Source organism: Mobula hypostoma, chromosome 17 (assembly GCF_963921235.1).
Source record: "Mobula hypostoma chromosome 17, sMobHyp1.1, whole genome shotgun sequence".
Classification (NCBI taxonomy): Eukaryota; Metazoa; Chordata; class Chondrichthyes; order Myliobatiformes; family Myliobatidae; genus Mobula; species Mobula hypostoma.
In genome coordinates this window covers 27,175,402-27,199,490 of record NC_086113.1, presented here as the reverse complement: position 1 = coordinate 27,199,490, position 24,089 = coordinate 27,175,402, and the positions used below count along the sequence as shown (strand labels likewise).

Below are 24,089 nucleotides of genomic sequence, written 5' to 3'. Positions count from 1 at the left end.
TGGTGACAATAACTCAAATAACCCTGCTTTATAACAGAGGAGTGCAGAAGAGCATCTCTGAATACAGAACACATTAGACCTTGAAGTGGCTGGCTACAGCAGCAGAAATAAAGTGACCACTGAGTGAACATTCTTCTTATTACAGTCTCATGACATTTCAAAGCATCCATCAGGGTCAGAGACCTGGGTTCATTCCTGACCTCCAGTGTGGTCTGTGTGGACTTCTCCTTTGGTTAAGGTCATACATCCTAAAGTAGGCAAAAATCTGGAGAATTAATGGGAATGTGAAAAAATTAAATGAGATAAGTGGAAGTGGAAGTATGATGATTAAAACAAAGTTGGTGTGTTGAGGGAACTATTTCCCTAAGCTTAGACTAGCTTTGAAGTATAGTCACTGTTGTAACAAAGGCGAGGAAACACCCAATCTGTAAAGAACAAGATCTGACAGAAGCAATGTGCCAAATTCAAATCATCTATTTCAATGACATGGGTAGAGAAATAGATGTTGAATCCATGAAATGCTAGGGAGAATTCATTTGCTTTAGTTCCAATGGCAACTATCTTTCATTAAGTTGAGAGTATGTTGGTTTAATATTCAATCCAAGAGAATGGCAAATGCAATTTCAGATCTGCTTCTTTCTTGTTATATCTCCCCAAGATTTATCTATATGACTCCATGCATTCAATAGGGAATATCTTAATACTGCTTTAAGAATTCATTTGTACAAGGTGGATGCTGATGAAAAATACAGGGAACATATGAGAATAAAAATGTAAATTTTCCAACTCCTAATGTTAATTTTCTCAAATAGACCTCCGCATTTACCACATCAGTAATAAGGAATGACAGAGTCATTATGGTATACTTGAGAAAGAAGAGATTATTTGAGAGAGTATAGGTTGAATATATGTGATCCACAAATCAATAACAATTCAGCAATAACTATTTGGGCTGTATTTGATGCATATCTTAACACTTGCCAGTTAGATTGTATAAAGGATCAAACTGCAAATGTGATTTGAACACAAGTTGGATTTAACATCACCAAACCAAAATAATAAAGTGACATATGACCTGCAGCATAGAAACAAGTCTTTGTGCAAAGAAGGTTAGGCTTCTATGTGTATTAGATAGATAGATAGATAGATAGGTAGATATACTTTATTAATCCCGAGGGAAATTTGGTTTTGTTACAGTCACACCAACCAAGAATAGAGCATAAATATAGCAATAAAAAAAACAACAATCAAACACCAAAATGCAAACTATGCCAGATGGAAAATAAGTCCAGGATCAGTCTATTGGCTCAGGGTGTCTGACCCTCCACGGGAGGAGCTGCACGTTCGATGGCCACAGGCAGGAATGACCTCCCGTACCGCCAAGTGTTGTATCATGGTGGAATGTGGCCGAAGTCCAACAGTAAAAAGTTCAATATCCAGTCTGCAAACACGTTCTTCGATCATAATATACCCCGGATTGCACCATTCGTTGTTAGCCAGAACAGTAAGCACCCAATTCCTTTACGCTTACCGCTGTCAGTGCACTTCCGGTCAGTCGGAACGGTATTACCCACCGAACTCCTCTTCTCCAAAAGACACTGTTGTCTCAACCCGGTCCTCTTTCCTCGGTTTTGTGCTCCCCGTCTGTGTGTTTTCCTCCAGATTTCAGCAGGGGTGTCCACTGCTCTGTTCGCTAAGCTGGCCGGTCTTTGCTGGTCCGTGGAATACACAATGCGACCTTGCTTCTGTCCCGCGTGTTGGGATGTAACCATTTTCAGCGCTAAAGAAAACCCAAATAAAACACTCTCTACCAGCATGTTAGAGAGGGTGCAGCTTCGACGTGTTACCGTGAGAAAAATAACCAAAAATAACGTAAATTAAAGAGTAAGAAGAAGAAAGTAAGAATAGATCGGAACGGCTGTACCAGGCTGCATGCACGACCGGCGCATGCGCACTGACATTGCACACATATTAATCTAATACTTCTCTCCAAATTCCTCTTTTCAGTTCTCCCCTAGTGGATCTTGTATTAAACATGCCAATACTATGCATCAACCATGCTATATATGGCAATATTTTCTACATTTTCACCATGTGGGAGAAAATTACCCAATTTCTTCATTTGAACTTTTTGAGGTCACCTTGCACTGGGCTTGACTGAAAGTAGAAGCTACCTCTCCATGCCCATTCAATCTAACCTTGTTGAAGAGTTACATCCAATTTTATGTTTATCATCTACCTTCCCAGATAAGTAAGCTTGGAATGCTCAAACTTTCTCATGATTCTAAGGTAACGTTCAGAACTTCATGGGAACTAAAACTGTTGACAGGTATTTAAGTACTTTTGAAATGAAGTCACTCTTTAGAAAATGCATCAATCAATTTTGTACATTGGATTTTCACAGTTACTTTAAGTGAAGTTGATTGTGGGATAAATATTTTCCATGGGGTAAAAAATCTAATGGCTTAGAATCCTATAACCAAGATACAGCAAAGGGCTATCAAGTGCAATTTTCATTATCTGGAAGTGTTTTAAGTGTTCTGCCCACAGAAGTGGTTAAGTCATGCTCTCTGGCTTAACCAGTTATGAAAACTATCAAATGCTAGTCTTGATAATAGGCTTGTCATGGACTCATAGAGAAATTCAACACAGAAATGGGCCTGTCAGCAATTGAAACTGTTTTGACCATCAACCACAGATTTACAGAAAAACTTCATTAATTCCATTTCCTATTCACTCTTTCATCAACTCCCCCCGGATTCTACCATACCCCTACAGAGCAGGAGTAATTTATAGAGGCCAATTAACCTATGAATGTGCAAGTCATAAGACCATAAAATATAGGAGCAGAAGTAGCCACTCGGCCCATTGAGTCTGCTCTGCCATTCAATCATGGGCTGATCCAATTCTCCCAGTCATCCCTTCTCCCCATACCCTTTGAGGCCCTGGCTAATCAAGAACTTATTTATCTCTGCCTTAAATACACCCAATGTTATATACCCTTAAGGTTAACTTCCAGGTTGAGTCAGTGGTGAAGAAGGCGAATGCAATGTTAGCATTCATTTCTAGAGGAATAGAGTATAGGAGCAGGGATGTGATGTTGAGGCTCTATAAGGCACTGGTAAGACCTCACTTGGAGTACTGTGGGCAGTTTTAGGCTTCTTCTTTAAGAAAGGATGTGCTGACGTTGGAGAGGGTACAGAGAAGATTCACTAGAATGATTCCCGGAATGAGAGGGTTAACATATGAGGAACGTTTGTCCGCTCTTGGAATGTATTTCTTGGAGTTTAGAAGAATGAGGGGGGACTTCATAGAAACATATTGAATGTTGAAAGGCATGGACAGAGTGGATGTGGCAAAGTTGTTTCCCATGATGGGGGAGTATAGTATGAGAGAGCATGACTTAAGGATTGAAGGACACCCATTCAGAACAGAGATGCGAAGGAATTTTTTTAGCCAGAGGGTGGTGAATCTATGGAATTTGTTGCCATGGGCAGCAGTGGAGGCCAAGTCATTGGGTGTATTTAAGGCAGAGATAGATAGGTATCTGAGTAGCCAGGACATCAAAGGTTATGGTGAGAAGGCGGGGGAGTGGGACTAAATAGGAGAATGGATCAGCTCTTGATAAAATGGCGGAGCAGACTTGATGGGCAGAATGGCTGCCTTCTGCTCATTTGTCTTATGGTCTCATGGTCAATGACTTGGCCTCTCGTGCCAATAAATTCCAGAGATTTACCACCCTCCAACTAAAGTAATTTCTCCGCATCTCTGTTCTATATGGACGTCCTTCAATCCTGAAGTCGTACCCTCTTGTCCTAGACTCCCCTACAACATGTCTTTGGAGCATGGGAGGAAACAGGAATAAATAGAAGAAATGCAAGGTCACTGGGGGAACGTGCAAACTCTGTACACTACAGGACCCAACTCAGAATCGAACTCACATCAAAGTTGCTGGTGAACGCAGCAGGCCAGGCAGCATCTCTAGGAAGAGGTACAGTCGACATTTCAGGCCAAGACCCTTCGTCAGGACTAACTGAAGGAAGAGTTAGTAAGAGATTTGAAAGCTGAACAAGTACTACACATGCCCTTACACTTCCTCTTACCATCATTCAGGGCCCCAAACAGTCCTTCCAGGTGAGGCGACACTTCACCTGTGAGTTGGCTGGGGTGATATACTGTGTCCGGTGCTCCCGATGTGGCCTTCTATATATTGGCGAGACCCGACGCAGACTGGGAGACTGCTTTGCTGAACACCTACGCTCTGTCCGCCAGAGAAAGCAGGATCTCCCAGTGGCCACACATTTTAATTCCACATCCCATTCCCATTCTGACATGTCTATCCACAGCCTCCTCTACTGTAAAGATGAAGCCACACTCAGGTTGGAGGAACAACACCTTATATTCTGTCTGGGTAGCCTCCAACCTGACGGCACGAACATCGACTTCTCTAACTTCCGCTAATGCTCCACCTCCCCCTCGTACCCTATCTATTATTTATTTTTATACACACATTCTTTCTCTCACTCTCTTTTTTCTCCCTCTGTCCCTCTGACTATACCCCTTGCCCATCCTCTGGGTTTCCCTCCGCCTTGTCTTTCTTCCCGGACCTCCTGTCCCATGATCCTCTTGTATCCCTTTTGCCAATCACCTGTCCAGCTCTTGGCTCCATCCCTCCCCCTCCTGTCTTCTCCTATCATTTTGGATCTCCCCCTCCCCCTCCCACTTTCAAATCTCTTACTAACTCTTCCTTCAGTTAGTCCTGACGAAGGGTCTTGGCCCAAAACGTCGACTGTACCTCTTCCTAGAGATGCTGCCTGGCCTGCTGCGTTCACCAGCAACTTTGATGTGTGTTGCTTGAATTTCCAGCATCTGCAGAATTCCTGTTGTTTCAGAATCGAACTGTTGGCCTGTTGCTGTCAGGAAGTAGCTCTATTAGCTGCACCATTGAAATACTTAACATATCTTAGATATAGCACTCTCTTCAAAACACAAATTATTAAATACTAATCAAAACATTAAGATGTTTTAAATTGTTTTTGTATGTGAGAAAGACCATATCATTAAATGTTATTTTAGCAAACTGATTTCATTCAAAAATAAATATTTATTCTTGAGGTACAGGTGACTTCCCTTTCAACTAAATGGATTCACTTTTCCTGCACCAGGTGTAGGAGAGGTTGAGTGGACCTTTCCACCAACTAGGAAATTTGTAGAAAGCTAATACTTTGCTTCTGTTGCCATGAAGAGTACAAACGTGTACCAGTGCCAAGAAGTTTGAGCAAAGTCGTGTCAGGATGTTTAAGTGTTTGTCACTTGTATGACTCGCAAACATCTTAAGATGCATGGAATATTGTTCAGGGATATCGGTGCCAATCGAATGAGCTTCTGAGCTGATATGCATGCCGTCTCCAGGCATGAACTTATCTGCCTCTACGAAGTCCCCAGCTCCACCCGAAGTTATTTAGCACTGAAATCTTATCCATTCCTCTGCTACATTCTGGATTCCAGCAATGTTTCAGATTTAAAACTGTATTCCTTATTTTTAAAACCCTCCACGCAAAGGATGAGCAATTAAATGCTGGTTCGACCCGTGAAGCCCACAATCCTTGAAAGAATATGAACAAAAGAATCTATGCATGAATAACACTGGTGCAGGCTTAACATTATTGCTCTCAATTCAGTCAAGATAATAATTGTGAAGGAGAGAGGTTAGTTTCAGGCACTTCATATTGTTTAAAGTTAATTAAGTTAATTTAAATATATCTAATTATTCCAAAATGTTGTTTTCATTTTCTTTATTTTTTTAATTAAAAATCATAGAGAGATATAGCATGGAAATAGGCCCTTTGGGCTTTTAAATCTGCACCAATCGTTAATCACCCACATTGGCATCAATGCTACCCTAACTCAATTTCTTCTCCCTGCATTCCCATTACCTCCAGTCAAATTTTACCATTCAACCAGAGGCTATTTACAGTGCCCAATTAACCTACTGATCTGAAAGTATCTTGACGTAGGAGGAAATTAGAGCACCTGGACACCCAGTCACAAGTAGAACATATCCCACACTGACAGTACTCTCGGTTGGGTTTGAAGATGTCGAAGGTGTGTGAAAGAACATCTCTACTTGCTGCACTTTGTTTGAGATTTATTAATACAAAGTTTGGTGTTAAATACTTTAATATCAGTGATATTCATAAATAGCTTAGCCTGGAGCACTCAGAGGAAGACCACGCAATCACAAGGAAGTAAAAAGTCCTTCCAGATATGGGTGGGGATCGAACCATGATCTTACAGTTGGTACTGTAAAGTATTCTGCTAATTGCTAGATATTGCTTAGTTACAGCATAATGGAGTGTTGATTTAATACAACTGTACAACTCCCTCGGTACCACACCAAGCTGTCACTCTTGATTTTGTTTTCTCAAGCTACATAATTGGGCTTTAAGCTTATAATATTCTTCCTCATGATAAGACTGTGATCACCAATCTGATATCTGACTCTTGAAGTCAGCTATCAAAATGTCAGCTCAATGATAATGACAGTGAAAATCAGTAATAAACAATATCATCTGAGAATCCGCTTAGTATAGTCAGCCCCTCAGCATTATAATTTGACCCTTCCCAGTATTTCAATTAATCTTTGAGGTAACTTCCGCAATGAAGCCAGCCCTAAGGTTACTGGGGTGGGTCTGCATGTTCAGATGTAAATGAAAAAAATGTTTGGGTCAGTGTAAGCATGATACACAAAAATGCTGAAAACAATTTGCCAACTTGTGGCCAAGTTTGTGGACGATACGAAGATAGATGGAGAGCAGGTAGTGTTGAGGAAGGAGGGAGTCTGCAGACAGAATTAGACAGTTTAGGAGAATGGGCAAAGCAATGGCAAATGGAATATAGTGTGAGGAAGTGTATCATCATGCACTTTGGAAGAAGGAATAAAGGCAAAGACTATTTTCTAAATGGAGAGGTAATTCAGAATTTGAGGTGCAAGGAAACTTAGGAGTACTTGTGCAGGATTCTCTCAAGATTAACTTGTAGGTTCAGTAAAGTGGAAAGGAAGACAAATGCAATGTTAGCGTTCATTTTCAGGGAAGTAGAATAGAAAAGCAAGGATATAATGCTGAGGCCTTCTACGGCATTTATCAGACTGCACTTGGTGTATTGTGAGCAATTCTGGGCCTCTTATCTGAGAAAGGATATGCTGGCATTGGACAGGGTTCAGATTCAAAAGTTTGATCCTGGGAATTAAAAGACTAGCATTTAAGTTGTGTTTGTTGACTCAGGGACTATAGATTAGATTAGATTAGATACGATTAGATTCAACTTTATTGTCATTGTGCCAAGTACAGATACAGAACCAATGAAATGCAGTTAGGATCTGACCAGAAATGCAAAGAATAGTGTTACTTACAAAATAACTGCGAATAAAAAGTAATTGCTACATCGCACAAATATAAAAGAACTGAGACAGTACAATATGGGTGCAATACTGCTTAGCGCTGTGATGTGAGGTTCAGCATGGTCACAGCCTCAGGGAAGAAGCTCTTCCTGTGCCTGCTGGTGCGGGAGCGGAGGCTCCTGTAGCACTTACCGGACGGGAGGAGAGTAAAAAGTCCATGGTTAGGGTCAGATGCAGTCTTGATAATGCCTTCCGCTCTGCCCAGGCAGCGTTTATGGTAGATATTCTCAAGGGTGGGCAATTGGGTGCCGATAATCAGCTGGGCAGTTTTCACCCCATGCTGGAGTGCTTTGTGGTCCAATACGGGGCAATTGCCATACCACACAGAGATGCCGTTGGTAAGTATGCTCTCAATGGTACACGGTAAAAGTCCCTCAGTATCCTGGGACAGAGGTGAGCTTTCTTGATACTCCACAGGAAATAAAGGCGCTGTTGCACCTTTTTGATCAGGATGGAGGAGTTCAGGGACCAGGTGAGATCCTCGGAAATGTGGACATCAAGGAATTTGAAGCTTGATACACGCTCCACTACAGCTCCGTTGATGTAGATGGGGGCGTGAGTGTAGCTCCTAGCATGCCTGAAGTCCACAATGATCTCCTTGGTCTTCTGGGTGTTAAGGGCCAGGTTGTTGTCGGCACACCACGCGGCCAGGTGCTGGACCTCATCCCTGTAGGCCATCTCATCATCCCCTCTGATCAGGCCAACCACCGTGGCGTCATCTGCAAACTTGATTATGGAGTTGGAACCATGTACAGGAACGCAGTCATAGGTGAAAAGGGAGTACAGAAGAGAGCTCAGCACACAGCCTTGAGGCACGCCGGTGTTCAGGGTGAGAGTGGAGGAGGAGAGGTTGTTTAACTTAACTGATTGGGGTCTGTTATTCAGAAAGTCCAAGGTCCAATTGCAGAGGGATGAGCTGATACCAAGCTGGCGAAGTTTGGCGATCAGCTTGGAGGAGGTCACAGTATTGAATGCTGAACCAAAGTCAATGAACAGCATTCTGACGTGAGAGTTGGGGCTGTCCAGGTGGGTCAGAGCAGAATGAAGTGCCGTGGAGATGGCGTTCTCTGTCGACCTGTTGGTGCGATAGGCAAATTGATGGGGGTCCAGGGTAGTGGGCAGACAGGATTTCAGATGTGATAGAGCCAGTCTCTCAAAGCACTTTGCAATGATGGGGGTGAGTGCAACTGGACGGAAGTGTATAGTCACTGGAGTTTAGAAGAATGCAAGGAGATTTCATTGAAATCTATTGAATATTGGAAGGACATGATAGTGTGGATGTGGAGACGATGTTTCCTATAGTGGGGGGCTTTAGAACCAGAGGGCACAACCTCTGAATACAAGAACCACTCTTTAGAATAGAGATGTTGTTCCTTTCTGCACCTTATGGCACATTGGGCAGTAACATTGCCATTTCTATAGCATTTGTCTGTTTTTTTATGAAGCTATGTTGCTAGCTCAATGCTCAGCCTAGCACAGATGGAAAGCGTGTAAGGAGCTGGCTGGATTCGAGTCGGGACCACTCTCCTTGAGGTCTGGTAGGGATGCCACTAGACCAGTGGCCGGCTGGAACAGAGATGAGTGGGAATTTATTTAGCTTGGGGGGGGGTGAGGAATCTGTAGAATTCATTGCCTCAGATGGTTGTGGAAGTATTGGTGTCAGAGGTTACAGGGAGAAGACAGGAGAATCGGGTCAAGTCCGCTCAGTCATGAATGGCGGAGCCGACTTGATGGGCTGAATGCCCCAATTCTGCTCCAAGGTCTTATGGTTTAATTGAATGAGCTATAGCCTCTGGCTAACTAGCTATAAAATAATGTCATTCTTTGATACATGAATATCTTTTACATTTAGAAGTGCTCATAGATTATTAAAAACTAATCAAGCTTAAAATTTAAACATTATAAATTAAGAAATCATTTGGATAAGGGGATAAACTGAAAAGCTGTCTGCTCTCTAAAATGAATATAAAGCATTCCGAGATGCAGTTCTGAAGAAATGCAAGAGAATTAACCAAAGGTATTGGATACTATTTACCCAGAAAAAAATGGTTTAAATGGTTATCATATTGCTCTTTGAGAGATCTTTCTATATTTGTTAAATTACGTAAGGTAACTCCACTTCAAATAAAGTCTTATTTTGAAGATATTTGTATTTTGTGAAATCTCCACCCAAGCGATTTATACTCTTTCACTTTGGCCAATTGTAAGAGATGCATCATTTATGCTAGAGCTCATTTGAAGCAATGTAACTGCACTGCCCTGAACTTTCAGAATGGGCTGCACTTAGAAACTTGTTTACAGAAGCAATTTAACACAACAAAATGTCCGCAGTTAGTGATCATTGCTGGCAAAGCCAGCATTTTTTGCCTCTCCACTGCATGGCTCACTTAGACCATAAGTCTAAGATTTAGGGGAGTATATTTAGGATGGAGATTAGGAGGAACTGCTTTTCCCAGAGAGTGGTGAATCTAAGGAATTCTCTGCCCAGTGAAGCAGTGGAGGCTCCCTCAGTAAATATATTTGAGACAAGGTTAGATAGATTTTTGCATAGTAGAGGAATTAAGGGTTATAGGGAAAAGGCAGGCAGGTGGAGATGACTCCATGGCCAGATCAGCCATGATCTTATTGAATGGTGGAGCAGGCTCCATTATGTTCTTATGTAAGTCATAGGCTTATAGGGCATTTCAGAAGGAAATCTAAGTCAACCATGTTAATGGGTCTGGAATCATTTCATGTGCGAGTGATGGGAACTGTGGGTGGGGGCAGATGTCCTTCTTTGAAAGTTTAGTTAACCAGATGAGTTTCATGAGAATCTGATAATTTCACTGTTTACAGTTTCCCTTTGTACAAATTTACTTAGTTAATTGAATTTAAATTTTCCAGCTGTCATGATGGGGGAACAAAACCATATCTTCCAATATTATCCAAATGAATCATCGCACCAACCCCTCCCTTCACTAGCTATCTATTGTAATTCATTTTTTTATTTCACATACATGTTTTCTTCATTTGTACCAATGAATTGGAGCTGATCATCCAGTTGATACTGAGCAGCTCACCAATTGTAAAATCGATCTTGAAACCAGTTTGCTCCTGGTGCCTTCCTTTCACTGTTCCAGGTGAATATTTAACATCACTAAAAAACACCTTAGTACAATAAACCTTGACTAAATATTACAAAATAAATTGAAGGTCTACTAATAAAACAAATGGCTACAACTCTGCCTTGACAGAGAGCTAAATGTTTGAAACGAAGCCATGCAAATTATTTATAAATATATCACATTTGAAAATGGTTCCAAAGAGGAGAACACTTCATTAAACATGAAATGAGAAAAAAAAATGAAGTTTGTGTTTAGGGGAGTACACTAATGCAAAAAGGGATTGATTTTGGATGATGAGGGAATATTGTTGGTGAGTTCAATTTTAATGATAATATATACTGCAAAGCCTTGTCTAGAAATAGTTGGTACCTCAGAAAGGGAACTGAGAAAAAAGCCAAGCAGTTATTAGACAACTACCCAGCTCACTCATTGTCCTTTGCATCCATGGCCAGAGGTTATAAGAAAACTGAGGAACTCTGATATCACTGAAGAAACAAAGTTGCTGGCAACCAAATATATCACTGAAGCGACAGCATATCAACTCTTAAGGAAATCATTATGGAGTTAAAGTGATCCAGAAGGTAATTAAATTAGTTCTGACTAGGAAAAAAATAAATAATTCAACACAGAAATCTGTTGTATAACAGTATTCAACAACAACGTAGACCAGGTTTGGTCTCTCATAAATATTGAAATAATTGAGATAGAAAAAAATAGATTTGCCAAGATGAAAAGGTGAAAGATTAACATATTGGGATTCTTTGCAAAAGGGAAGACTGAGAGGAAACCTATTAAAGAACATAGGATACATTAAAACACTGAGGTGAAGAAACATTTTCTCGGGAAATTTAAAACTTGTGGTGAAGAAGGTACAATGATTACAAGAAAACCCAATCAAGAGATCAGGCCAGTCTTACTTCCCCAGAGAGGAGGAATAAAAGTCCAGATTTCTGTGGTAAATGCCAGCTGTCTTATCCAAATGGCAGTAAGTGCAGAGTGTTGTGAAACACAGAATGCTGAATTTACTTTTTAATAGTTTCTGTTTCAACACACACTGCCACTGAATTCCCCAACACCAAAGCCCTGACAGTGTAATTTCCTCAGTATTTCTGTTGAAACACCTCCCAGATTCAGCATACCTCTTGATTTCAATGTGCATTCTTAGATTCTAAGAAGACAGATAAGAGAAAGCAAGTTATTTAATTATGTCTATTTTGTTTCATGTTTTTAAGTTTTTGGTTGTGTTTCTATTTAACATTTTTGATTCTTTATTTCATTTTTATATAGTTTTTAACTATTTCAAAATATCGGAGACATACAGAAACATTTAAAACCCTGGCAGCTCTGGTGGCCAGCAAAGCTGTGTGTGGGTCATATTTTGGTGCTGTTAGTGGAGTTTCAGAGGAGAAGAGTTACAATTGTGCCATTCAAGAGTCTAATGGCCAGGGTCCAGGGCACATTGAACTAACAAATGAGACACTCTACAGACAGACCACATTTGAGATAGTAAGCCCATGCTTCTGAAATCTAGTCCAACCTGAAACTTGTTGAGGCAAGCAGCAAAAGTGCATCCAAAAGAAAGCAGGACAACAACAGGAAAGGAAAATGGAAAACACTGAATACTGATTGATTGAGATGAAAAGTGATGGGAGCAATGATCGTAACATGGCCCAGTTTGCATAAGTGGCTTTTTTAAGTAAGTTCCAAGTAGTTTATATAACATCCTTAAGATGTTTTGGATTGGTCACAGTGGGCCACATTCTATTGTGATGCTTGGTATGAATCTATTGATGCAGATCAGTTTTAGAAACTGCCTGCTTGTAATTTCCATTGAAATAAATGGAAATGAAATTTGGACTGATACAATGATTCGCAAGAACAAGTTTATGCCCAGGTGGAAAGATGAAAATTGATTATCATATCACAGCAGGGGCACACTGCAACAATTTGATTACATTAAAATAGAGATTCTAATTTCCAACTGGTACCTTTATTTCCATGTGCATAGTTGTACCTGTAGGATGAAATTGCCTCCATTGCTTGCTACACCTCCATAAATGGAAGTAAAATCATGCGATTTCCTTTACAGCTGTGCTCTTCCACCCATCCAGTCTTTCCAGTAGTTTCTATGCCCAGCTGATATACTGTTCCAGGGGATAGAAGTCTCCCCTGTGTGTATACTTGGCTCAGTTTAGTTCATACATGTAATTTCTCATTTACTTCATGATTATCTATTGAAATAAAATTAAATGAAAACTAAGAGAATAAATGCAAGGGCCTGATAGGTGAACAGTAAGTGGCCTGGGTGATGTGCACCTTCAGGGTGCGTCCCTATAGATGACACGATTTTTCGCCAGTGTCGTGGGAAATTGAAACATTGAGACAGCAGTCTATGCTGCTGTCAAAGTAAGTGACACTGCAGATTGTAACATCGAAACAGCGAGCTACTGGTCTCCCCTCCTGCTGTGGCAAGAGTGCTACCTCTCTCTTCCTCGTTTGGTGGAGAGAGAGAAAGCCTGTGGGATGTCAAGGTGTTGGGATGGACAGTGTTTTCTTGGTGGACTTTAGATCATGATCATGGCTTTGCTATTGTTTGCATCGTAGAAGGTGGGGGGTAGATAAAGCTTTTGCTGAAGCGGGGAAGGGTAGGGGGCAGGTTGATGCTTTTGCCGCTGCTTGTGCATGGGATGGGAGGGTGGCTTTGGGGTTCTAATGTTTTCTGTCATTTATTCTTTGGGGTTTTTCTTCTGTTCCATGGATGTCTATGAAGAATAAGAATTTCAGATTGCATACTGTACACATTTTCTGATATTATATTGAATAATTGAACCATTGAAATGAGGCCAATAATTTTCTGCTAGATTTTATATTTTGTCTGATGTGATCCTCAAGGAGGATCTTGAGAAATTGACTAAGAACAATGGGTTAAAAGAAAAATTCACACTCCAGTAACAAAAGAAGGACGTGCACAAGGGGAATCTGCAAGGAGAAATAGATAGGCTCCACAGGATATTTTCTCAATTTCCAGATAAAAAATCTTGATCTGTGATCATTGTCATGAATGCAAATTGTGTAACTGTACACAGCAGACGCTGGCCATTTGATTCTTGAGATAAAATGTAACAAATCACCATATGTACTCTATGACACTCTCTTTGTGATTTCCCATTCCATTTTCTGTCGTCTCCTCTTTGCCCTCTTCTCAGCTTCCATCCGTTGTTTCAGGCAGTTGTCCATAGGCCAAGCTTAACTTAGCAGTGCGAAGAGTACACAGTAGTCCATGCCAATTTGTAGCTCTGTGGACCTTCTAGCCGTTTGAACTTTGGATTTATATGCTGCCTACAGCCTCAGCATGCATCAGTTCTGCTGGGTTCACACCTGAACTCTTCGCCCCAGATGAAAAAAGAAATGAACTTCTATTCACAATCTCCAACCTTACTGACCTAAATCTGGTCAGTCAGGTAAACAGATACTTAATACATTTTAATATAACACACACAAGATGCTGGAGGCAGCAGGTATTGGTGTTTCAGGCTGACGTCCATCATCAGGACTGGGAAAAAGAGATGGGAAGTAGATTAAGAAGGTGGGGGGGGGGGCGGGAGGAATGGGAGGAAGAAATACAAGGTCGTAGGTAATAAGTGAACAAGAGAAAATCTGCAGATGCTGGAAATCCGAGCAACACACACAAAATGCTGGAGGATCTTGGTAAGCCAGGCAGCATCTATGGAAAAAAGTACAGTCAACATTTCGGGCCAAGACCCGAAGGTGTCCCGCTGAAGGGTTTCGGCCTGAAACATCAACTATACTTTTTCTCATAGATACAGTCTGGACTGTTGAGTTACCCCAGCATTTTGTGTGTGTTCTACAGGGGTTGTATTGAGAGCATCCTGAGCAACTGCGTCACGGCCTGGTTCGGAAATTGTACCATCTCCGGATCACAAGACCCTGCAGCGGATAGATGGCTGAGAAGATCATCGGGGTCTCTCTTCTCGCCATCACAGATATTTACACCACACGCTGCATCCGCAAAGCAAACAGCATTATGAAGGACCTCACGCACCCCTCATATAAACTCTTCTCCCTCCTGCCATCTGGGAAAAGGCAGCAAAGCATTTGGGCTCTCACGACCAGACTATGTAACAGTTTCTTCCCCCAATACCCATCAGACTCCTCAATACCCAGAGCCTGGCTTGACACCAACCTACTATACCCTCTACTGTGCCTACTGTCTTGTTTATTATTTATTGTAGTGCCTGCACTGTTTTGTGCACTTTATGCAGTCCTGGATACGTCTGTAGTCTAGTGTAGTTTTTGTGTTTTTTCTTACGTAGTTCAGTGTAGGTTTTGTATTGTTTCATGTAGCACCATGGTCCTGGAAAACGTCTCATTTTTACTATGTTCTGTACCAGCAGTTATGGTTGAAATGACAATGAAAAGTGACTTGACTTGACTTGACTTGACTTGGTGTTGCCCAGGTGATAGGTGAAACCAGGAGAAGGGGAAGGGTGAAGTAAAGGGCTGAGATTAGTGAAAAAGATTAGTGAAAAAGATTAGGGGCTGGAGAAGGGGAATCTGGTAGGAGTGGACAGAAGACCATGGAGAAAAAAGGAAGGGTGAGGAGCACCAGAGAGAGGTGATGGGCAGGTAAGGAGGTAAAGGAGAGAGGGTGACGGGAATGGGCTATGTTGAAGGGGGGGGGGGGTAATTACTGGAAGTTTGAGAAATCAATGTTTGAGTATGGAGGCAACCCAGACAGAATATAAGGTGTTGCTTTACCCAGATGGATTCCCAGGCTGCAGTTAACTTCAAAACATAATCTTTATGTTTACTTTTCTTCCTAGTTTTAAGTAAGGCTTTAGATAAAAGAGAAGTTACAATACAACCAGAAGCTAGATGGGTTATCATGCCTGTATCCTGGTAACTTGTTTCAGATGTTCCTGACCTTTCAACCTTGTTTGACAGTCCTAATGCCATTCAGTTCAATTTCCATGAAATAGAATGATGGAAAAGGTAGGCCCAAGCACAATTAACTTTCCCCAGTCAATAATTTACTTTGGGCCTGCAGAGAAAAAAGTAAGCTGGAAATTAGAAGCGCTAATATTTACAGATGAATGCTTAATAACATTTCTTCAAGATTCCTTAAATGATTATTTGAAGCAAGACACTTACAAAATGCTGGAGGAACTCAGCAAATCAGGCAGCATCTACAGATGGACATAATATTGCAGGCCAAGATCCTTCATCAGGGCTGGATATTTTAATGCCCCGGTTAATCATTTATTTTTAAATAAAATATAATCTCCCAAAATTTGCAATTTAATAATAATGAGTTAAACCTAATTATCAGAATATTGGCCAGTACTCTATGGAAACGAATTGTAGTCATTCAAAATAAGGCTCTTTTAACAGCACCAAAACCGAAACAGTTGGAAAACTCCACAGATCAGGCAGCATCTGTGGAAAAAGAAGCAGTTAATATTTTGAGTCCATGACCATTTTTCAGAACTCTGACAAAGAGTGGTAGAACAGAAAAGAAGGCATTTTCTTACCACAGATGCAGCTACTGAATATTTTCAGCATTTTCTGTTTTGATTTAAGTTTATAATGTTTACAATTTTGTTTTATTTTTATCAGTACAGTGTTCTTAATAATATTTAGGAGTGTTAAAGAACCCAAGCTGCAATTATGAATTGAGTCTAAAATAGATCATGTTCAAATCCTTGAGAAAATTTAAGTTATACAGACACATTGAAATGAATCAAACTGACTAATGGCTGATTGATGTCATTGGACACAGAAGTGGAACAAAGATGAATTGATGAGAGGGATCAAATTGGAAAGGACTCCATCGAGGCAGTAGGGTCCAAGTCCCAGAGCATATCGAAGCAATAGTACCTGATGTTTGGATGACGATTTCAATGCCAGGCTGAATCGGAAAGGACTGGTACAGGCCAAATCGAGGAAGTGGGATCCAGGTCACAGACCACATCAAAGCAACAGAACTGATGTTTGGACAATGATTTAAATGCGAGGCCATAAATAGGGTGTCAGGGCCCAAGGTGAAGAATGGACTTTGTTCAGCTCGCTGCTCTGCAATGTTTACTCGGTTCTGCACTGAACTGTGGGTCTGTGGCTTCATGTCTGTGGACATTTCTGTTCAGAATGCTACTTGCTTGCTTTTATTGTTTGAGCAATCTGTTTTTTTTCTTCTCTCTGCACATTGGGTGTTTCACAGTCTTTTTTTGAAATGGATATTTTTGGGTTTCTCTTTTTGTGGCTGCCTATAAGGAGATGAATCTCAAGGTTGTGTTATGTATGAATGGATAATAAATGCACCTGGAAATTTGAAACTTCAAACCTGATCTCTTAGCTTTACTTTTGGGTAGGCTTGTCTTAAAATGTTTTCAGAGATATTTGGGAATGAACTTGCATAGTAGCAACACTAATGGTATTATCACCTATCCATCATTATGCAAATAAATATTTATACATTGGGAAATAAATAACCACAAATGATGGTATTAATTATATATTTTAAATGAAGGTAAATTACATATTCACCAATGCCACACCACACGTCATGATGGATGTTAGGGCCCTGGATATGGTCCTGAAAATGTTTATGAGGATGATGGAAAGATTAAAGTTGCTCGTGTTCAGAATTCCTATCTGTCTTCCTCTCCCAGTTATTTCCTAATGAAATTGCAGACCTATTGGTCCCTTTATCTTCACTCAGTCCTCTCACTGTAATCTGACTCTACTTCCCTAGCTATTAGTGTTAGACTAATGGTCATAATGATGCAGTCATTTTAACTGATCAAGGCAAGCCCCATCACATGGAAAAAGAGTATCGTTTTTGAATAAAGATGCTAGAGAGGAACTAGATTTAACACTACAATAACAAGATGGAGAGATTAGAAAAGTCAGTGTTATTCCCCTTGGGCAGAAGAGGGTAAGAGAAGATTTAATGCATATAGGCAAAATTGCAGGAGATGCATTCAGAGCAAGGAAGGCAATGTGTCTAGAACTTAGATATTTAATACAATTTATAAATTGCATTTGAGAGGAAAGGAGAAGCCTTTTCCAGCATCTATTTATTTCAGAAGAAAGGAGAAGATTACCAAGATATGGAAAATAGTGGATTCACAGAAACTTTCAAAAGGTAATTGGATACATACTGTATGTGAACAGGACTAATTTATAAAATTGCCAAAGAGCTGAATCCAAGTTGCACAGCTTCTTCGAGGAGTTGACGGCAGCTCTGTATATACAGGTTGTCCTTCTACAGCATAATTATCCATGGTATCATAATCCTAAATTGGAGATATTCTGCTTTAATATTGCTGGTGCAAATTAATGTTTCTACATTAGAGAATTTCACATTTTCAGGTTGTTTTTTTTTCTCATTTTCTGGCCATTTGTAATACTGCTTGGGAAAATACAGACCAGGACTGCAAAACATTTATAATAACACATTTCCTTATGTTTGGAAAATCACTGTCAAAATGTTACTCTTTTTCAATAATCATTGGAATTGGTGAGTATGTAATTTACCTTCATTTAAAATATATAATTAATACCATGCATTATAAAACACAAAGCTATTTAATTTCCTTTGGCAGTATACTGCTTAATCCATCTGTGTGTAGTTTCTACATAATGAATAGTTTAATAATGGTGTCAAAACAACACATCATAGAAATTGTGTGTACCACCAAAGGAAATTAAGACCCTTACAAATGACAGGCCAAATAATCTCTGTTATTTGAAATCAATTGTGCAGTTACAATAGTTAGTCGTAATCTTAGCAGACATTAAGTTATATAATTTTTAATGCAGAATATTGCAGATGGTGGAGATGTATAAATGAATCAGATATTGTTTCACAAACAACAGGAATTCTGCAGATGCTGGAAATTCAAGCAACATACATCAAAGTTGCTGGTGAACGCAGCAGGCCAAGCAGCATCTGTAGGAAGAGGTGCAGTCGACGTTTCAGGCCGAGACCCTTCGTCAGGACTAACTGAAGGAAGAGTGAGTAAGGGATTTGAAAGTTGGAGGGGGAGGGGGAGATCCAAAATGATAGGAGAAGACAGGAGGGGGAGGGATAGAGCCAAGAGCTGGACAGGTGATAGGCAAAAGGGGATACGAGAGGATCATGGGACAGGAGGTCCGGGAAGAAAGACAAGGGGTGGGGGGTTGACCCAGAGGATGGGCAAGAGGTATATTCAGAGGGACAGAGGGAGAAAAAGGAGAGTGAGAGAAAGAATGTGTGCATAAAAATGAGTAACAGACGGGGTACGAGGGGGAGGTGGGGCCTTAGCGGAAGTTAGAGAAGTCGATGTTCATGCCATCAGGTTGGAGGCTACCCAGACGGAATATAAGGTGTTGTTCCTCCAACCTGAGTGTGGCTTCATCTTTACAGTAGAGGAGGCTGTGGATAGACATGTCAGAATGGGAATGGGATGTGGAATTAAAATGTGTGGCCACTGGGAGATCCTGCTTTCTCTGGCGGACAGAGCGTGGATGTTCAGCAAAGCGGTCTCCGATGCAGACTGGGAGACCGCTTTGCTGAACATCTACGCTCTGTCCGCCAGAGAAAGCAGGATCTCCCAGTGGCCACACATTTTAATTCCACATCCCATTCCCATTCTGACATGTCTGTCCATGGCCTCCTCTACTGTAAAGATGAAGCCACACTCAGGTTGGAGGAACAACACCTTATATTCCGTCTGGGTAGTCTCCAAAATGATGGCATGAACATCGACTTCTCTACCTTCCGCTAAGGCCCCACCTCCCCCTCGTACCCCATCTGTTACTCATTTTTATGCACACATTCTTTCTCTCACTCTCCTTTTTCTCCCTCTGTCCCTTTGAATATACCTCTTGCCCATCCTCTGGGTCAACCCCCCCCCCTCTTTCTTCCCGGACCTCCTGTCCCATGATCCTCTCGTATCCCCTTTTGCCTATCACCTGTCCAGCTATCCCTCCCCCTCCTGTCTTCTCCTATCATTTTGGATCTCCCCCTCCCCCTCCAACTTTCAAATCCCTTACTCACTCTTCCTTCAGTTAGTCCTGACGAAGGGTCTCGGCCTGAAACGTCGACTGCACCTCTTCCTACAGATGCTGCTTGGCCTGCTGCGTTCACCAGATATTGTTTCCTCTACTTATGTTAGGCAATTTTGCTGAATAAGCAGGCAGGTCATTGACCTTGCCCTCTCCCTACACACTATCGGTTGTCCCAAATATTTCCAGAATCTTGCCTTAAAAACAGTTTGATCAATCAAGAAATGAACAATTACATTTGTTACTGTTTGATCTGTTTTTATTTTAAGTCATTCTACTTCTTGTAATACATAACACAAACCTAAGGAAGTTAATTCAGAAACGATTTTTTATCATTTAGTGTAACAGTATCAGAGAGTAATAGAAGATATAAATATGATATGATCTGTATCATTCCTTGTTCATTTTTTGGCCATTTGATTCCAAGATGAAATAGAGTTCAATACCTGGATTTGCACTTGATTGTTTATCTTCTGGAATCAAAAGCAATTCAGTTGTACATTTACAATAAAACAAGAGGGGAGAACATAAAACAGAATGACCTCTGACATCTATTTGATCTTACAGGCTTCTCCTTATCATTCTACAAGATAAATTATTTTTCCATAGTCTTCACACTGTCTAACCAGTAACATCTTAGGGGTTTTCAGTGAAAAATTTCTCTTAAATTTCCTTTCTCTTCTTTGCCCTTTCTGAAACTGTACAATAGAGTTGTCCGTGCTTTGAGAAGATAAGGATTTAACTGTTATCTCATGTAAGGAATTCTATTTGATCTCTGAACCTAATGGTCAAAAATTAACAAGTAATGATTCAGATCAAATTTATTCCTAAACTTGTTCAGACTTTGGCTTATTATAACAAACGAAAAGCCAGATTACTTTCAAATTTAATTTAACAAGGCAATATATAATGTTGTTAGTTATCAGCTTAAAAACTATTTGAGAGTTGTGACTCCTATGACCTGACCTTGATTGGTTTCAATAGTGCTGCACCAAATGTCATGGACATCATAAATCCAAGTCAGGCTTTCAACATCAGGAATGCTTTCACCAATAAATAATCTGCAACAAAGACGAGTACCATGTCTCCTGCCAGTTTGTGACACATTCCCCACCGGCTATCTTTTGGAAGAGATTGGACATCAGATTGAAGGCCCATGTTAATTCAAAGGAAAAACATTTGGGAAATTTCTTCTAGGCAGCTCCGTTTAGAATGTCAGGTTTTACAAATTGGTTTCAGAAATCAATCAGGTCTTCGTGATTTTATACTCCAGCTTTCCCCTTGTGCATACATCAAAACTGGCCCTTGCATAAACAGGGAAAAGTGAATGCAAGGGCATGGCAAAACATTGATGGATTTGGGCTAAATTATTGTCCTCTTCAGAGGAGGCCTAGGAGTGATAGGAAATGGCCTTCCTTTTTTTTCTGCAATGTTATCTAATTTTTTGAATTGAGTTATCCAGCAATTTCAATATACTTATGAAAGAATTACTCTTGCTATTCTGCTTTTAATTTTAAATATATATCTTTTATAATATTAGCAGAGGTGCTTAAGGTGAAAATAGTGTCTGACTCGGGGAGATCCCATGTTCCTATTAATCTTCTACTATTAACCTTCCTGCTGGTGCATCTGATTAGTTTGAGAAATGCTGCCAGTATTGTCTTAGTGAACAACAACTATTCAAAAGTGGTGAAGCTAACTACTATTTACTTGAGTGGATGGGATATCTATCATGGTGGGAAGGGGAAAGGGGTGTTGGGTTTTGCCCTGTAAGATCTTGACTCTGAGTATTGTTAGAGCATCTGCTATCTAGTCCTGTGGAGTGATCCACCAAAGTCCTGACTTCCATCTTCTAGATGACAGAAAGTTTTGGTGGAGTTAAGGAGATAAGTCACTTGCTGCACAGTTCATAGGTGGCTGGCTTAATGATGATCCCTGGATGTTACCGATGGGAGACCTGATAAATGGAATACTTACTGAATGTTTAAGGAGCTGGTTTATGTGACTTCCATAGCATGTATTTTACCTGTTATTTATCAGCCCAAGCCTTAGTGTTGTGAAAATATTAAGAGATGGGCTGCTACATTGGCTGAGATTTATCCTACACCAACATTTATATAATCTTTAAACTCCTGTAAATCTACAAAAAAATTGCAAAATTGCTGCAAGAATCTCTTTGCTAAGTCAAAAATTTACATCAGAATCATGGTCAGAGATGGCATCAAGAGGAAGAAAAAGCACAACAACACTGAAAACCCAGAGGCAAATTATCCTTGAACTTTGTATTAAATGACTTGCTGAGTCTTTTGACAGTGAATACAAAAAAAAAACAAGATAAAATACAGCCACATAGGGGCCAACATAAAACAACATCTACAGTTAAAGGAATTCTTTATCCCGCCCTTGCCTTCAATGAAGACCCACAGTGACTCCTCATGTAACAACGCCTCAGCTTTTAAATTCCCAAGCACACTTAGAAATTTCTTCACTGCCTTGTTCATCTCTATTTTTATACATCTGTGATACATTTGCTGCAACCATTTTAGTTTCTTATTTGTTTAGTGACATCGCAATCGCAGAAGGACTTCAGCTGCCAAGGTCCAAAGTTTGGGAATTCCCTCCATAAAACTCTGCCTTCTATAGTTTTTTGCGACCACTTCAAGATCAGCCTTAAAATCAAGTCTTTGGTCAGCTATTAAGATTTCATTTACAGTAATAATGTTCTTCAGAAATATCTTGGAGCATGTTGTTTCACTGAATCACGTTTTTCTTATATCAATTCGACAAATCCGCTTGAGACATAGCAGATTCTGGGAGAGACCTTAAGGGCAGGTGTTGCAAATCTTATATGGACAGCCTAGCCTGAAGGGTTGTTAGAAACAGGACTTGGAGCTGACTATTTAGTGCTCAGAGCAGGATAAATTTATTTATTCAGAGAGTGTGAATATTTAAGAAAAAGATGACGCCAACACCTCAGAGGTCCATCAATGCTCAGTCATGAATTTTACAGCACAGAAAGTGACAGATTTTTGCATCCTAAGAGGATGACAATGAAGTGAACAAGGCAATGATTCAACTATAATATTATTGAATAGCAGAAAAACTCAAGGGGTAATGTAGTCTTGCTTCTACTTCTCATATTCTTGCATTCTTAGGTAGACCTGATATAGCTTGACTTTTTGGACTGGAGGAAGGGTAATTGAGGCAAGGATTCTCCAACACCAACCATAAGCAATAACCCAACCACCCCAACAAATGCTTAGCATATTCATAACTCTAAGCCTGAAGGTAGATAAAAGAAGGGGCAAGATCCCAATAAAGGTAAGTAGTATCGGACTGGGTTAAAGAAGACACGTTTAATGAAGGCATGGGCCAGATCAACGATTGACACCAAATCTTGAATACTGAGATCAAGATACACAAGAGGGATAATTCCCCCCCCCCCAACAAACCATGATCCAGAACTCCCACAGACCCAAGCCCCACACACACCCATCATGCATTCATTGATTCTGTTACATTTGTTATTCTCTGGATTTATTGAGTGTACCCACAAGGAAATGAATCTCAGGGTTGTATATGGTGACAGTTACGTACTTTGACAAAACTTTACTTTGAACTTTGAACTTTAAAAACTCTGCTTGACGCACAGATAATTATTTGCTGGGGTGAGCTGTCCACACTATATCATCATAGACATAACTATCAAGATTCAGTAAGAACTGAAGACGTGGGAAATATAAGAGCAGTGAATAAAAGAAATTATTCAAGTGACATAAATTAATTTAAAACAGAAGTTAAAGAAGGAAAAATAAAACTTCTTGCCAAAGTTTAAAAAAGGTGTTGTGCAGCTACAGAGATCATGTGTAAGTGGAAAAATGCAATGAAAATTAATGTGCTCTTACCTTTCAAATGTCATCCTATGCCACTGTAAGCAATCAAGGTGATCTGTACAGAGCAAAAAAACAAAACAAGCACATTAGCAACAGTGCTATGGCAACAATTCTGATCAGTTCACCAAATCTATAATGCAGGAAATAAAAACAACACCAACAAGTGAGATTGATGATCTGCATTTCTCAATCAATGGACATTTTTCAGAGAGCCTAAAGCAGTAGATGGAAAGTTGGTAACTTATCCACAGCTGTGAAGTTACTAGATTATTGATAAGTACTAATTACATGTTTTTCTCCATACAGATTTCCCTGGTCTCTGTAGTCTAATCACTCTTTCAACCAAAATGTGCAAACAACCTAAGATAGCTAGACATCAAGAAATACCATGCAACCTTTTTCATAAATAGATTCCCTGTGAAACAGAATCAAAATCATTACAGCCCAGAATGAGGCCATTTAGCCCATTAAATCCATGCTGGTTACATACAAGAGAGACTGAGATGCTTCTGTTCTCCGTTTAACTGCCTGTAATCATGCACTTCCTTTCCCTTCAAGCAT

The 24,089-nt window shown here is 40.3% G+C and overlaps 1 protein-coding gene across 1 annotated transcript in view; it reads right to left on the bottom strand.

Moving 5' to 3' along the window:
• LOC134357903 (cadherin-12-like) overlaps positions 1–23,578 on the bottom strand; it is a 669,532-nt gene extending 645,954 nt beyond the window's left edge. Inside the window, exon 1 of the mRNA XM_063069667.1 lies at positions 23,541–23,578. The gene's annotated coding sequence lies outside the window, so the exon portion shown is untranslated. The remainder of the gene's footprint in view (positions 1–23,540) is intronic.
• Between the last annotated feature and the right edge of the window lie 511 nt (positions 23,579–24,089).